The sequence below is a fragment of the Solanum pennellii genome, chromosome 11, assembly GCF_001406875.1.
Source record: "Solanum pennellii chromosome 11, SPENNV200".
Classification (NCBI taxonomy): domain Eukaryota; kingdom Viridiplantae; phylum Streptophyta; class Magnoliopsida; order Solanales; family Solanaceae; genus Solanum; species Solanum pennellii.
Window position 1 is genome coordinate 20,363,852 of NC_028647.1, and position 17,085 is coordinate 20,380,936.

A 17,085-nucleotide genomic window follows, 5' to 3' on the forward strand; every position below is an offset into this window, starting at 1 on the left:
GTCTGCAAAGCGCTCCAGAATAGCAATAATAGATAACTGGTTCAATTTCTTGAGCATTTTAATTCTTTCCATATCTCCCTATGTGTTAACACCTCTCACATTCCATAAAATTGTATTAATCATTGGGAAACTTTAGAGGAGAAACGTCTGGTATTTGGTCTGCCAGCTGTGACAGTTTTGATATCCTGATTCTTGAATTGAAAACTTTCATGTTGCAACCCTCTTGGAGACAAACCTTGACTTTGAGTTACTTGGTGAAGCTCCTTTTCAAGGGCCTAATCATTTTTAGGACTGAAAGCTCTTATCAAAGCTTCACTAGTCACATCATCATCATCAGGGTCCTGAACCCACTAATTATCTCTATCTAGTTCATATTCTGAGTTTTGCACTTCATATTCATCAATAAGAGGTACAGTATTGACTTAACAGTATCCTTGTTATTAATCCGGAGGGCCCATGGAGGAGGCGTCATATTTTCTGCCTGTAGTGAGGGGCTATTGTGTCTCTGCTGATTATCAACTACCAATAGTGTGTTACCTGTTTCCTCCCTCATGTCTTGTTGTTTTTCTGGTTCACCATCCTGTTGCTTTCTTAAACTTATCTTAGTTGCATCTCTTTTTTTGTTGCTTGGTTTGTTTTTTCTCTTGGTGGTTAGGGTTAGGGTTCGTGTTAGAGATATGGTTAAGGCTAGGGTTTAGGGTTCTTTTTAGGTTTTTGTTTTGGTGTTTAGAATTTTTGGTTAGAAATCTATAGTTTTGTGTTTAATGCTTGGGTTTTAGTATTTTTGGCTTAGGGTTTAGGGTTTAAGGTTAGGGTTTAGGTTAGGGTTAGGGTTTAGTTTTTTTTAGGTTTTATGGTTTGTGGTTTAGGATTTGAGGTTTAAAATCTATGGTCTAGTGTTTAATGTCTTGGTTTTCGTATTTTTTTTTACTTAGGGTTTAGGGTTTAGGGTTAGGGTTAGGGTTAGGGTTTTGGGTTTTTGAGGTTTCTAGGTTTAGGGTTTAGTGTCTTAGCTTTAACATCAGTGGTTAAATGTTAAATGTTTGGGTTTTTGTATTTTGGGCTTCGAGTTTAGGGTTTATGGTAGGGTCAGGGTGTAGGTTGTTTTTTAGGTTTTAATGTTTGGGGTGATGGATTTGAGTTGTAATATCTACGTTTTATTGTTTTAATTTAAGGGTTTTGGTATTTTGGGCTTTCTTTTAGTTTAATTACCCTTGTAGGGGTAGGGTCTGAGCGACACCCCCAGGCCTTATCATTAATAAAAAAAGAAAAGTACAAGGAGGTGGACATAAACCTAACCTCTGCACCTAAGGTGGTTCAGAGTCAACTTTCCAAAAGGAAGTCTAATCCTCCCCTTACAAAAAAGGTGAAACAAAAATACTAAGCACCTAGAAGAGAGGACTCAATACAAAGTATCTAGGAAACATAAACAAGGGAGACTCTCCCTTTACATTTCAAAAAATTAACAAAACTATTCTATTCTAACCTATTCAAAGGAGCTATAATTTTGAATTATGGCTAAGTTGAATAGGTGATCTACACAGACTATGGAGGTTCATTAATCTTCTTAGCTTTCTTTTTTCTTAAACTTGGCATCTCAAGCGTGTCAAAATGGAAATACGCCTTGGTGTATGTTTGTAATAGTTGACTGTCAAAAAACTGTTGAGTAGTATTGACTTTGTGGCTGAATTCGGATATGAATCAGCCACAAAGTTATCTTCCCAGAATGTGTTGGCACTTGAATTCTTGAACTTGGTTGATGAGAGCTTGCAACTTTTCCACCTGTATCATTGTGTTCCATTGGAGGTTGGTTTTATGTGTAAGCCAAAAAACTAGAACTTATGAATCTACATCTAGTAGAATTTTCCTATAACCCAGTTCCAACCCCCATGTCAGCCCAAAAATAGCAGCTTCAAGTTCTGCTTGGTTGTTTGTATCAATACCAAGCGGAACAACAAAAGCCATCACCATTTTCCCCTTTTGATCCTTTATGATTCCACTTTCTCCAATTTTACCAGGATTATCAAGCTCGCTGCCATCTGTGTTTATTTTAATTCACTGTTCTGGGGCTTGTTCCTGGCACCATAGTTACTTTTGTATCATGGACACAAGCTTCCCCTAGCTTAATTAAACCTTTCCACGTTTAAGGCCATTTGATTTGCGCAAAAGTTATTGTCAACATCTTGTAGACATCCTTCTAAATAGCATAATTGACTCTACTGATTTTGGAAGTTTTTCCTCCATAGTTGCTGGCACACCTGTTCTTCCAAAGATTCTAGCCAATGAAGATAGGAGTCGCTTGAAAAATGAGTTTATATGTTTAATTTTTGTACTTAGTAGTCCACCACTGTACGATGAGGTGTTGCAAGGAGCTGTGATTCGGCTTGATTCAAACTACTGCTACAAAACTCCTCCATATGTAAGCTGCGAACTGTCCCCTGTTGAATATGTGTTCTATTGTGTCCAAACCTGACCTGTTAAAACAACAAAAAAAGTTGGAAGGTTCTTTGCCAAAAGAAATAACTTTTTCATTGGTTGGGAGATTTCCTTTCAAAGCTCTCCATATAAGAAATGATGCTTTGAAAAGAATACTCTTATGCAAAAGAAATAAATTGTGCAGAGTTTTTGGTTTCTTTTCCATGATTTCATTCCACGCTGATGAGCATGTAAATTTTCATCGCTATTTAATTTTCATATTGCTTGATCTGGAATGTGTTGCTGGAGAAGAAGCTCTATAGCTAAAATGTGTGCAAGGTGGCAGCTAGGAGCATCCTGGATGAGTTTGCTCCAGTTCCATCTGCCTTCACACCAAAATTCCGCAACTCTAATACTGTTGAACCTATTACTATTGGTGGAAAATTGAGCTAGATGACCATTTCCTAACCAATTATCCCACCAAAAAGAACAGGACCCTGAGTTTTGTTTCCATTGTATGTGTTGCTCCATTTTTTTCCTTATTTATAACATGTATTTCCAGGTAATTGACTCTCCTGTATCCCCTTTTTTGCATATAGTATCTGACAGTATTTTGCTTTTAAGAAATCTTCCCATAACGTATGTTTGGTCCTAAAGATCCACCATTGTTTATACAGAAAGACCATACACACATATTGAATATTTCTCATACCAATTCCCCCTTCATCATATAAGAAACTCAAGTTTCTCCAGAAGCCCAGTGATATTTCCTATTATCATTTATCCTTCCGCAAAGAAAGTCAGCCATGAGCATTTGAATTTAAGTATAGTAAATGGGGGTGTTGTTGCTGAAGGAATGTGTATGGGGAGATATTGCAACACATGTTTCATCAAAATTGCTTTGCCTCCATAACTTAGCTGCTTAGTTTGCCACCCTATAATTCTGCAAATAACTTTGTTAACAAGTTCAGAACAATAAATGATTCTAGGTCTACCCACATACAGAGGGCATCCTAGAGGACCTTGCTTCTGCTTGAAACCTATGATTCTTTTAATTCCATCTATTCTAGTATTGAAAGCATTTGAGTGAAGCATGAAGTGGCTTTTGTCTCCATTAATCAGCTGACCAGAGGTGTCTTCATAAGCTTTCAGAGTTTGCATGATGAGCTTTAATGTTTTGGTTCTTCATGAGGAGAACAAAATAATATCATCTGCGAGCTTAAATGTTTCACCGGTGGACCCCTCTTTTCCATAAAGAAACCATGGAAGTCAGGGCTATTGTTGAGTATGTTGAGAGATCTTCATAGATACTATGCACCTAAAATAAATAGGGCAGGTGAAGAGGATCTCCTTGTTTGAGTCCTCTTGTGGAGTGAAAGAACCCATTCCTCTTACAATTAATAATGATAGAGTATGAATTGATCGCCATAATTATCCACACCATATAAATAAACCGTTCCTCAAAACCCATTCTTCTTAATATCAAACAAATGTAAGACCAGGAGACTCTATCGTATGCTTTTGCCATATCCAATTTAATAATGACATTGCTTCCGATTTTAGGCTTCTTTATTTGTTGAATAATCTCCTGTGCCAACATAATATTCTCTGAAATATTCCTTCCTTTCACAAAACAGGATTGGTTAAGATATATCAAACTAGGCAGAATAGGACTAACTCTGCTACTCACCAGTTTAGAAATGATTTTACTGGTGAAATTGCTTAGACTTATAGGCCTAAATTCTGTCAATTTGTTTGGAGTACTAACCTTTGGTAATAAAATAATGCAAGAGTGAGAGAAATATTTTGGGATCATATGACCACTGAAAAATGCTAGAATGACTCTAAGGAGATCTTTTTTGATGATATCCCAAAAATTTTGGAAAAAATATCCATTCATTCCATCTGGACCAGAAGAAGAGGTGGGATTAATAGAGAAAACCACTTCTTTCAACTCCTCCATAGTTGGAAAGGTATTGAGCCTATCATTTTGTTCCTGACTCACTATCCTTGGTATGCAGTCTAGATTACTCTCGTTAATGATTTTCTCATGACCAATGAAGATTGGTTGGAAATGGTCACAACTTTAGAAATATTATCATCTCCAGTAACCACTCCCTATCTTCATTAATGATTTTGTGAATAAAGAGCCCTCTTCTTCTCCCCCTTACCAGAGAGTGAAAATATGTGGAGTTTGTGTCACCTTCTTGAAACCAGTGGACTTGAGTTTTTTGTTTCATTATAGAATCCTCCAATTTCAAGAATTTAATATATTTAGCATTGAGATCATGGAGGAGAGTTCTATTGATTTTACTTTGATCCAGAATAAGGTTCTCCTCTACAACTTTGTACCTTTTGTTCATACTCCTTAACCTGTAAGAAGATATCACCAAATTCCTGTTTCGACCAAGAGCTCAAATTGTTAGACAATCTTTTGAGTTTTTGGAATTTCCACATCACATTACCTTCCATATCCCTCTCCCAACATGCTTTCACAATATTCAGAAGGTTAGGATTATCAACCCAACAATTGAGAAATTTGAAGTATTTGGTAAAGTTACTGTCATGTATGATCATTTCCATTAGAAGAGGATAGTTATCCGAGCTAGTAGAATATAAGTAGGTAATAGTAGTTTGCGGCATGGATTCGAGCTATTTATCATTAACAAGAGCCGTATCTAATCGTTTCCAAATTCTGTGAGCAATGCCTCGTTTGTTTGACCAAGTGAATTTCTGTCCGCTAAAGCCTAAGTCCGTAAGACCAAATGCTTCAATAACAAATATAAATTCAAAACTCTTTTTCATATTATAAGGAACCCCTCCCATTTTTTCCTCTCTAGAGGTGATAACATTAAAATCGCCAACAGTGCACCAAGGATTATTGTTACCACTATCCTGTTGTAGCAGTTTCTCCAATAAAGGCCTTTTGAGATGGTCTTTACATGTGGCATACACAAAGATGATAGTGAACATATTCTGTAACTCATTATGATTGATGTCACAGGTGATTTGCTATTTATCCTCATCACTAATAATACAGTCCAAATCCCCATTCTAGAAGACCCAGATTTTTCGATTACAGTTACTACCAGCATTTTCCATAGCTAATTGAATTTTGAACATTAGCCTTATCAGAAAAATGTTTTAAGATTGTAATGATAGATAAATGATGCATATTCCTTAGAAGTTTGAGTCTTTCCAAAACCTTTTGTGTGTTAATCTCTCTCACATTCCAAATGATTGTACTAATCATTGAGAAAATGTAGAGGTAAATAATCTGGTATTTGGTCTACCTACTGTGACAGTTTTGATATCTTACTGCTCAAAATGAAATATGTCATGTTTAAATCCTCTTGGTGATAGACCTTGATCTTGTGTTTCCTGTTGTATCTCATCCTCAAGAGTCTGATCATTATAAGGACTAAAAGCTTTGATTAAGGCTTCACTAGTCTCATCAACATCATCCGGATCTTGTAAGGATTGGTTGTCTTTGTCAAAGTCATCCTCAGAATTGTTAACTGCATATTCATCTATAAGGGGGGCTATGTTGACTTGAAAAAATTGTTGTCTCTTATCAGGAGGCTCGGTTGATGGAGGAGTCCTGTATTGAGCTTGTTGAGGGGGAATATCTCATTCCTGATTATCATTAACCATAATAAATTTTCTGCATGGTTCCTCCCTCTTTTCTTGGTCATTCTCATTTTCACCTTCGTGCTGCTTACTCTGTCTCTTTTTACCTGCATCCCTATTTTGTTTGCTAGGTTTGTTTTTGCTGCTGGGAGTTCTTTCCAAGTTATTGTTATATGTCCTATTCCCCTTATCCTTTTTCATGTTAACTTTATCATTCTTATTAGACATTTCTCCTTCTTTTTTCTGTTTTTTCTTATTTTTTCTAGAATTTTGATGTTTGTTATTTTCTGTCTGAGCATGTTGTTGCACATGTTGCTTTTTCACTGGTTGTTGCTTGCTGCTACAGTTATTAGTGGCTCTTTAGTAAGGAATAAGGTTAGTGTTCAACCTCCATGAAAAACATGAGGCGAACTCCCCCCTTTGGTTACCCCTTCGTGCAAGTTAGAGAGTTTCTCCTAACATCCCCCATCCATCCCTCCTTTAACTTCACCATTCACATTCATCACATTAAAAATTTGTATAGAAGAGTTGGGTTGCATAGCTATTATACCTGAACTCTTGACTTTAGGGGTGTTATCTGATGGCCTTTTTGTAGTGGTATGACCCTTTGTGTTTTCCTGCGGAGCTACTCCTGTTTGTGCATGTATGATCCTCTTTGTTAATTCAAGTTACTGAAAGAATTATGATATACATTATTAAGATTACCTTTTTGCTGAGTTGGTTTCCAGGCTATTTTGGTAGCCTTTTCTTCTTGTGGTTTGCTAATTTTTCTTCTTTGTGTTTTCTATTCCTCTTCTCTTTGTTGCTCAGATGGTATTTTGGGCTTAGTGTTTAGGGTTTAGGGTTATGATTAAGGATAGGTTTAGGGTTAGGGTTTATGTTAAGGATAGGGTAAGGGTTAAGTTTTAGGGTTTTTTTAGGTTTTAGGATTTGGGGTTTAGGATTTTTGGTTTAAATCCATGGTTTAGTGTTTAATCTTTGGGTTTTTGTATTTTGGCAACAGGTTTTAGGTTTATGGTTTTGGGTTAGGGTTAGGGTTAGGGTTAGGATAAGAGTTAGGGTTAGGGTTTAGTTTTTTTTTAGGATTTGAGGTTTAAAATCTATGGTTTAGTATTTAATGTTTAGGTTTACGTATTTTGGACATAAGGTTTTTGTAGGGTTTAGGGTTTAGGGTTAGGGTTAAGATTAGGGTTTAGGTGTAGGTTTTTTTATGTTTAATTGTTCAGGGTTTTGTATTTAAGTTTTAAAATTTATAGTTTAGTATTTAATGTTTAGGTTTTTGTATTTTGGGCTTAGGGTTTTATGTTTATGGTTTTGGTTAGGGTTAGGGTTAGGGTATGATTTAGGATTAGGGTTAGGTTAGAGTTTTAGTTTTTCGTAGGTTTTAGGGTTTAAGGCTAAGGATTTGATATTTAAAATCTATGGTTTAGTGTTTCATATTTGGGTTTTCGCATTTTGGACATAGGGTTATATATTGGACTTAGGGTTTAGGGTTTTGGTTAAGGGTTAGGGTGTAGTTTTATTTAGGTTTTATGGTTCTGGATTTAACATTTGAATTTTATATTATGGTTTAGGGTTTGAGTTAGGGTTAAAGTTAGGGTTAGGGTTTTGGGTCTTTTTAGTTTTTTAGGTTTAAGGTTTAGGATTTGAGGTTTAATATCAATAGTTTAGTGTTTAATCTTTTGGTTTTCATATTTTGGGCTTGGGGTTTAGGGGGTATGGTAGGGTTCGGGTTAGGATTAATGTTAGGATTCGGGTTAGGGTTTAGGTTGGATTTTAGGTTTTAGGGTTTTGGGTTAACGATTTAAGTTGTAATATCTATGGATTAGTGTTTAATGTTAGGGTTGGTATTTTAGGCATTAGGTTGAGGGATAGGGTTAAGGATAGGGTTAGGGTTAGGGTTAGGGATAGGGTTAGGGTTAGGGTTAGTGCTTAATGTTTGGGTTATGGTATTTTGGGCTTTGGCTTTTGGGTGAATGGTTTAGGGCTAGGGTTAGGGTTAAGGTTAGGGTAACTGTTAGAATTTATGTTTTTTAGTTTATAGGGTATATGGTTTAGGATTTGATGTTTAAAGTCTATGATTTAGTGTTTGATGTATGGGTATCGCATTTTGGACTTAGGGTTTTTAGTTTGGACTAAGGGTTTAGGGTTTAAGGTAAGGGTTAGGATAAGATTTATTGTTTAGGTTTTTTTTAGGTTTTATGGTTCAGGGTTTAGCATTTGAGGTTTAAAATATATGGTTAAGTATTTAATCTTAGGGTTTTGGTGTTTTGGGCTTAGGGTTTTGGGTTTATTGTTTAGGGTTAGGGTTAGGGTTAGAGTTTTGGTTATCTTAAGTTTTGGGGTTTAGGGTTTAGGATTTGAGGCTTAATATCAATCGTTTAGTGTTTAATGTTTGGGTTTTGGTATGACTTGGGGTTTAGGGTTTATGGTATGGTTAGGTGTAATGTTAGGGTTAGGGTTAGGATTCAGGTTTAGGTTGTTTTTTAGGTTTCAGAGTTAAGGTTTAAGGATTTGAGTTGTAATATCTATGGTTTAGTGTTTAGTGTTAGGGTTTTTGATATTTTGAGCTTTGGTTTTAGGGTTTAGAGTTAGGGTTAAGGTTAAGGATTGGGGTAGCATTAGGGTTCGTGTTAGGGAAAGGGTTAGGTCTACGGTTTAGGGTTTTTTTAAGTTTTTGTTTTGGGGTTTAAGACTTTTGGTTTTTAGATCTATTGTTTAGTATATAATGTTTGTGTTTTGGAAATAATGGCTTGGGGTTTACGGTTAATAGTTTAGGGTTAGGGTTAGGGTTTAGGTTTTTTTAGGTTTTAGGGTTTGTGGTAGGATTGGATGTTTAAAATATATGGTCTAGTGTTTAATGTCTGTGTTTTTGTATTTTGGAGTTAGAGTTTTTATTTGGACTTAGGGTTTAGTGTATAAGGTTTAGGATTACAATCTGGGATAGGTTAGGATTAGGGTTAGGGTGTAGGTTTTTTTTTAGGTTTTATGGTTCATGATTTAGCATTTGAGGTTTAAAATCTATGGCTTAATATTTAATGTTTGAGTTTTGGTATTTTGGACTTAGGGTTTTAGGTTTATGATTTAGGGTTAGGCTAGGGTGAAGGTTTGGATTAGGGTTAGGTTTCAGGTTAGGGTTTGGGTTTTGGATTTTCTTAGGTTTTTGGGTTTAGGGTTTAGGATTTGAGGCTTAATATCAATGGTTTAGTGTTTGATGTTTGGGTTTTTGTATTTAGGGCTTGGGGTTTATGATTTATGGTAGGCTTAGGATTAGGGGTAATGTTAGGGTTAAGGGTAATATTAGGGTTCGGGTTAGGGTTTAAGGGTTTTTTAGGTTGTAGAGTTTGCGGTTAAGGATATGAGTTGTAATATCTATGGTTTAGTGTTTGATTTTAGGGTTTTGTATTTTGGATTTAGGGTTTAGAGTTTAGGGTTAAGGTTATGGATTGGGTTAGGGTTAGGGTTCGTGGTAGGGATAGGGTTAGGGCTATGGTTTAGGGATTTTTTTTTTATTTTGGGGTTTAGGATTTTTAGTTTAGGGTTTAGCGTTTAAGGTTTAGGGTTTAGGGTTTAGAGTTTTTGTTTAAAATCTATGGTTTAGTATTTAATGTTTTGGTTTTGGTGTTTTGACCTTGGGGTTTAGGGTTAGGGTTTGGGTTAGGGTTAGGATTAGGGTTAGGGTTTGGGTTTGGGTTTGGATTTAGTTTTTTTTTTTGGTTTTAGGGTTTGTGATTTAGGATGGGTGGTTTCAAATATATGGTCTAGTGTTTAATGTCTGTGTTTTCGTATTCTGGACTTAGAGTTTTTATGTGGACTTAGAGTTTAGGGTCCGGGTTAGGTTAAGATTAGGGTTAGGGTGTAGGTTATTTTAAAGGTTTTATGGCTCATGTTTTAGCATTTGAGGTTTAAAATCTATGGTTTAGTATTTAATGTTTGGGTTTTGGTATTTTGGGCTTGAGATTTAGGGTTAATGGTTTAGGGTTAGGGTTAAGGTTAGGGTTTGGGTTAGGGTTAAGGTCTAGGTTTTTTTTAAGCTTTAGGGTTTATGGTTTAGGATTTGAGGTTTAAAGTATATTTTCTAGTGTTTAATGTCTGTGTTTTTGTATTTTGGACTTAGAGTTTTTATTTGGACTTAAGGTTTAAGGTTTAAGGGTTTTAGTATTTGGGCTTAGGGATTAGGGTTAGGATTGAGGATAGGGTTAGGGTTAGGGTTTATGTTAAAGATAGGGTAAGGGTTAAGGTTTATTTTTTTTAGGTTGTAGGCTTTGGGGTTAAAATTTTTTTGTTTAAATCTATGGTTTAGTTATTAATCTTTGGGTTTTCCTATTTTTAGGCATGGTGTTTCGGGTTAATGGTTTTCGGTTATGGTTAGTGTAAGAGTTAGGGTTAGGGTTAGGTTTTTTTTTTAGGTTTTACGTTTGTGGTTCAGGATTTGAGATTTAAAATCTATGGTTTAGTGTTTCATATTTGGGTTTTCGTATTTTGGACTTAGGGTTGTTTTTTGGACTTAAGGTTTAGGGTTTAGGTTAAGGGTTAGGGTGTAGGTTTTTTTTAGGTTTTATTATTATGGGTTTAACGTTTGAGTTTTAAATTCTAAGGTTTAGTATTTAATGTTTGGGTTGTTGTATTTTGGGCATAATGTTTCGGGTTTATGGTTTAGGGTTAGAGTTAGGGTTAGTGTTAGGGTTAAGGTTTTGATTTTTTTAGGTTTAAGGTTTAGGGTTTTGGATTTGAGGTTTAATATAAATAGTTTAGTGTTTAATATTTTGGTTTTCGTATTTTGGGCTTTGGGTTTAGGGTTTATGGTAGGTTAGGGTTAGGATTAATCTTAGGGTTAGGGTTTAGGTTGTCTTTTAGGTTTTAGGGTTTTGGGTTAACGATTTGAGTTTTAATATCTATGGATTAGTATTTAATGTTAGGGTTTGGGATACAGTTAGGGTTAGGATTTAGGTTTTTTTTTTTGAGGTTTTAGATTTTGTGGTTTAAAATTTGTGGTTTAAAATCTATGGTTAGTGCTTAATGATTGAGTTATTGTATTTTAGGAATGGGGTTTCAGGTGAATGGTTTAGGGCTAGGGTTAGGGTTAAAATTAGGGTTAGGGTTAGGTTTTAGGTTTTTTTTTAGGTTTTAGGTTATATGGTTTAGGATTTGAGGTTTAAAATGTATGGTTTAGTTTTTGATGTTTGGGTATCGTATTTTGGACTTATGATTTTTAGTTTGGAGTTGGGGTTTAGGGATTTGGTTTTAGGGTTAGGGTTAGGATCAGAGTTACGGTGTAGGTTTTTTTAGGTTTCAGAGTTTAGGGTTTAACATTTGAGGTTTAAAATCTATGGTCTAGTATTTAATGTTTGAGTTTTTGTATATTAGGCTTAGGGGTTCGGGTTTATGGTTTAGGGTTAGGGCTAGGGTTAAGGTTTGGGTTAGGGTTAGGGTTAAGATTGGGGTTAGGGTTAGGATTAGGGTTTTGGGTTTGTTACGTTATTGGGGTTAGGTTTTAGAGTTTGCGGCTTAATATCAATGGTTTAGTGTTTAACGTTTGGGTTTTGGTATGGCTTGGAGTTTAGGGTTTATGGTAGGGTTGGAGTCAGGGGTAATGTTAGGGTTAGGGTTTAGGTTGTATTTTAAATTTTAGAGTTTGGTGTTAAGGATTTGAGTTGTATTATCTATGGCTTAGTGTTTAATGTTAGAGTTTTGATATTTTGGGCTTTGGTTCTAGGATTTAGAGTTTAGGGTTAAGGTTAAGGATTGGGTTAGCGTTAGGGTTCGTGTTAGGGCTAGGGTTTAGTTTTTTTTTTTGGGTTTTTGTTTTGGGGTTTAGGATTTTTGGGGTAAAATCTATGATTTAGTATTTAATTTTTTGGTTTTGGTATATTTTCCTTGGGGTTTAGGTTTAATGGTTTAGGGTTAGGGCTTGGTTTTTTTTTTACGTTTTAGGGTTTGTAGTTTACGATTGGAGGTTTTGAAATATATGGTGTAGTGTTTAAAATCTGTGCTTTTGTTATTTTGGACTTCGAGTTTTTATTTGGACTTAGGGTTTAGGGTTTAAGGTTTAGGATTAGGGTCTGGGTTAGGTTAGGATTAGGTTTAGGGTGTAGATTTTTTTTTTAGGTTTTATGGTTCATGATTTAGCATTTGAGATTCAAAATATATGGTTTAGCATTCAACGTTTGGTTTTGGTATTTTCGTCTTAGGGTTTTGGGTTTATGGTTTAGGGTTAGCGCTAGGGTTAATGTTTGGGTTAGAGTTAGGGTTAAGGTTAGGGTTAGGTTTAGGTTTAGGGTTTTCTTAGGTTTTTGGGTTTACAGTGTAGGATTTGTGGCTTAATATCAATTGTTTAGTATTTAATATTTGGGTTTTGGTATTTTGGGCTTGTGGTTTAGGGTTTATGGTAGGATTAGTGTTAGGGGTAATGTTAGGGTTAGGAGTAAGGTTAGGGTTAGGATTAAAGTTAGGGTTTAGGTTATTTTTTTGCTTTTAGTATTTGGGGTTAAGGATTTGTGTTGTCATATCTATGGTTTAGTGTTTAACGTTAGTATTTTGGTATTTTGGGCTTTAGTTTTAGGGTTTAGAGTTTAGGGTTAAGGTTATGGATTTGGTTAGGGTTAGGGTTTATTTTAGGGATAGGGTTAGGGCTCGGGTTTAAGGTTTTTTTTTTACGTTTTTTGTTTTAGGGATTAGGTTTAAGGTTAGGATTTGGGTTAGGGTTAGGGTTTAGGTACCTTTTAAGAATAGTCATTTTCAACGGAAGGAAATTAAAATGAAATGGGAAAGTATTTTAAATAAAACAGGTGGCATGTGTATCCGACAGCCGAAGTCAAGCCGAGCAAGCTACGATGACGGCGTCGCAATGAGGTCCCTCTTTCAAACTGTCACGCCACCGAGTCTACACCCTGAACGTGGCCAGAACCCAATAACCATTGCTAGTCTTGAGCGAACCTTGGTCTGGCTTACTTAACTCAGTGAAAGACTTCACTTAACTAAGTTATGAAATGAGAACATTATTAAAATAAATACTTAAAACATAATTGTCTGGCCAAATAGCACTTAAATTCTTATAGCAAAACATCTGCAATTCAAGGAAGAGACTCAAACAGACTATTTGACTGTCTATGAAGCCTCTTACAATACTAAGATGGATGTTGGGACAGACCCCGCAACATCCTATAAATGATAAACTAGAAAGCGAATAAAAGTGTCCTCCAGAATGCAAGGAGGCTCACCACTGACTCTGAATGCTCAACTGCATTAACGAGGCGCTAGCTGTTGATTCTGATACCTGCGTCTGCATCGTAAGATAATGCAGGCCAACTTGTATCAATACATTAAATATACTAGTACGCGAGTTGGAATGCTAAACATCAACTTAAAGCTTTAAAGGATCAAGAAGAACTTACCTTGGGTCTACTGAACTCATGAAATCACTAACTCAATAAATGCAGTAAGGACAGATGCAATAAATAATAAAACTTGTAAAGATAGAGTAAACAACTTAGTTCATTAAAGATAATACAATAACAAGCTCAACTTTACTTATAATGAACGTAATATATTTTCTATGGAAGATTCTCTAACCGACAACCATCACTATGAGCCTAAGCGATGGTACAACGTCTTACCTCATGTTTCAAGAGGAACGCTCTATACCTTTCCATGATATATAACCTGAACTACTAAGTGTCTCCACTAGTATATGTTTAAAAGCACTAAGGAATCATCTAAAAAGTATGACCCTTCTTATGTCCATGTTGGCTACATGACTTATGGGGGCTTGAGTTAATATGAAATCGCGTCCCCATATCAGTGCTCAATACTACTCCCAAAATACGTAGTTCATATGTTTTAAAAACAAATTCTTCTCTGGTTCGAGGTAATTGCTCAAACTTAGCTTTAAAAGCTCTCTTGGAAATCATAGTTTCCTCTTTACTAAAAGCTAGCCAAAGGCTCTGTTGGAAGTCTAGATTTCTTCTTGATCAAAGTGTGAAATTATTTGTAAATCATAGGGAATACTTATTCCCTTATAACTTTTGAGAAATGAACTCAACTTTTTACTCTTTGCTTAACTTGAAACTTAACTCTTACAGAATACTTAGTTCCCTTATAACTTTTGAGATATAAACTCAACTCATTACTTTTTGCTCAACTTGTAGCTTGAGCCTCAACTAAATTTAAAATGTTTGTTTACGACTCTTGAAACATTAAGAACTTACTTTAACTTGCTTCTTAACCTTTAAACTTGACTCTTAACTTCTTTAACTTTGATCTTAGCTTTTCTTGAATTGGATTACGGATTCAAGGATCATGATCTCATGTTTATGGATGATTTCATGATGCTTAGATGTACCTTATAGTGTTGAGATCATCTAAGGACTATATAGGTACATCACTTAGGAACTAGTACAGAAAGATGGGAGGGAGAATGAGGTCTCAAGGTGGCCTTGGTGCTCTGAGAGGTGCGGGGCATCAGAGCCTCATCGACAAGCACTGTCCTCAGGCACTCTAGCTGGCACAGCGTGCTAGATCCTGACAGACAGAGTCTGTCATGAGGGTAACTGGTTGGCACGGTGACCCAGGGCCTATCAGACGGGATTTTTGGGTTTTCTTCTATGATTTTCATCTTTAAACCTTATAAACTCCCATGTATCTTTTCCCAAACACTTAGGATCACTAATATTCTCGATATCCAGTCGATTAGACTCAACAACATCTCAAAAACAATTAAAGGTATACTCAAACTCAACCAATAAGAATCCAACAATTGTTCATCAAGAACTTTGATATTCATCATTTAATCAACTCTAAATGTGCTGAATTAAACACATTGGTGTGTGGATGAAAGAACCCAAAACAGAAAGATCTCACATACCTTATAGGGATCACCCCCTACGAATTCCACTCGAAGATCTTATCATTCTTAATGAATTCTTGGCTTTTTCTCCTTTCTCCTTCTTCTCTTCTCTATTCTTCCAAGCCCTAAGCGTATTTCAATTTTCTAAAACTTACTCAAGACTTAGTTTTACCCCTAATAAAACCTTAAAACAAATTATGAAATAGTAAGGTGAAAAGACTACTTTATCCTTACTAAAATTCGGACTGAACTTTCCTCAATCCAACAACCCAACTTTCGATAGTAATATCTCCCTTATACGATATCAAAAATGCGCAAACTTGGCGGCATTGGAAAGATATCTCCAAGGGATTACCAATCATATAATGAAACGATTTGAACTCATCATGAACTAGAAGTTATGGCCGGTTGAAAATGACCACAACTCACTTTTTACACTTAGGAAAATTTTCCATATTTTTTCTCTTTTTTCAGAAGTGAATTTTTTTTGTTTCTTAGCCCGTTCCTAGTTATTTTGATTTAAGATATGTTACAATATCTCCCCCTTGGGAACATTCATCCGCGAATGAGAACTTTTTTACTAAGCTAACGATTGTAACATCATTTTAGCACTCAACAATTAGGAGCAAATAATAACATGATTACACATAGTCGTATAAAGTGCTAAGAAGAAAATAAGTACATTGATCTGTATTCTCTGCGGATTCAAAGAGATGTGGATATCTCTTCTTCATATCCTTCTCAGATTCCGAAGTCTCTTTCTTCAACAAATTGGTTCCTCCAAAGGACATTGACAGATACAACTTCCTTAGATCTCAACTTGCGAACTTGGTGATCTAGAATCTAAACTAGAATATATTCATAGGATAAGCTATCCTTAATCCCAACATGCTCAGTTGGTAAAATCAATGAAGGATCACCTATACACTTCTTCAACATTGAAATATGGAATACCAGACGAATCGACGCAAACTCTTGTGGTAGCTCCAACTCATAAGCTACACTGCCAACACTCTTGCATATTCTATAAGGTCCAATATACCGGGGACTATGTTTCCCCTTCTTACCAACCTCATAACCCCATTCATGGGTGAAGCCTTAAGATATACCCAATCGTCCACCTCAAACTCTAACGGCCTCCTCCTAATATCTATGTAGGACTTTTTTGGTGACTCTATGCAGTGTTCAACCTCTCAGGAATCACTTTCCTATCAACCCTGCTTCATTAACTTCGAACCACCCAATAGGATATCTGCATCTTCTCCCATAAAAAACTTCGTATGGATCCATTTGGATGCTCGAATGGTAGCTATTGTTGTAAGAGAATTCAATGAGAGGTATATGATTATCCCAATTCCCTTTGAAATCAATCACATAAGCCCTCAACATATCTTCTAAAGTCTGGATCGAACGCTATGCATGTCCATCTGTCTGAGGATGGAAAGCACAACTTAAGTTCACCTTTGAACCCAAAGCATTCTTGAAAGATTTCCAAAACTATACAGTAAATTGGGCACCTCTATCTGAAATAATGGAAATCGGAAATCCATGAAGTCTTACCACTTCTTGAATGTGTAATTTAGCATAATCCTCGGCCGAATAGGTAGTCTACTGGCAAAGAGTGGGCTAATATTTTAATTTTATGAACATTACTCAAACAGAATCATGTTGCATGTGAGATCTTCGCAAGCCTGTGATGAAGTCCATATTAATGATCTCCCACTTTCATTCCAGAAAATCTATGTTCTGAGCCAAACCTCCCGGCCTTTCGTGTTATACTTTCACTTGTTGGCAATTCGGGCACTTGGCAACAAACTCAGCAATATCTTACTTCATGCCATCTCACCAATATATCTCTCCCGAATCGCGGTAAATCTTGGTGGAACCCGGATGAATGGAATATTTGAAGTTATGAGCTTCCCCCATGATCCTCTCTTAGAGTCCATACACCCTAGGTACACACAACCTACCTTGATACTTTAACACACCATCTCCCCTTGTTCAAAAGCTAGGACTCTTTGTTATGAACATTTGCCTTAAAGTCAAGCAAAATGTGATCTTGGTCTTGTTTCTCCTTCACCTCTGACACTAATGATGACTCATCCCCATTCGTCACCACTATTAATCCTTCTCTGGAATCCATAAATCTGAATCCCAGGCGTGCAAGTCTGTGCATATATTTAGTTAACTCTCTC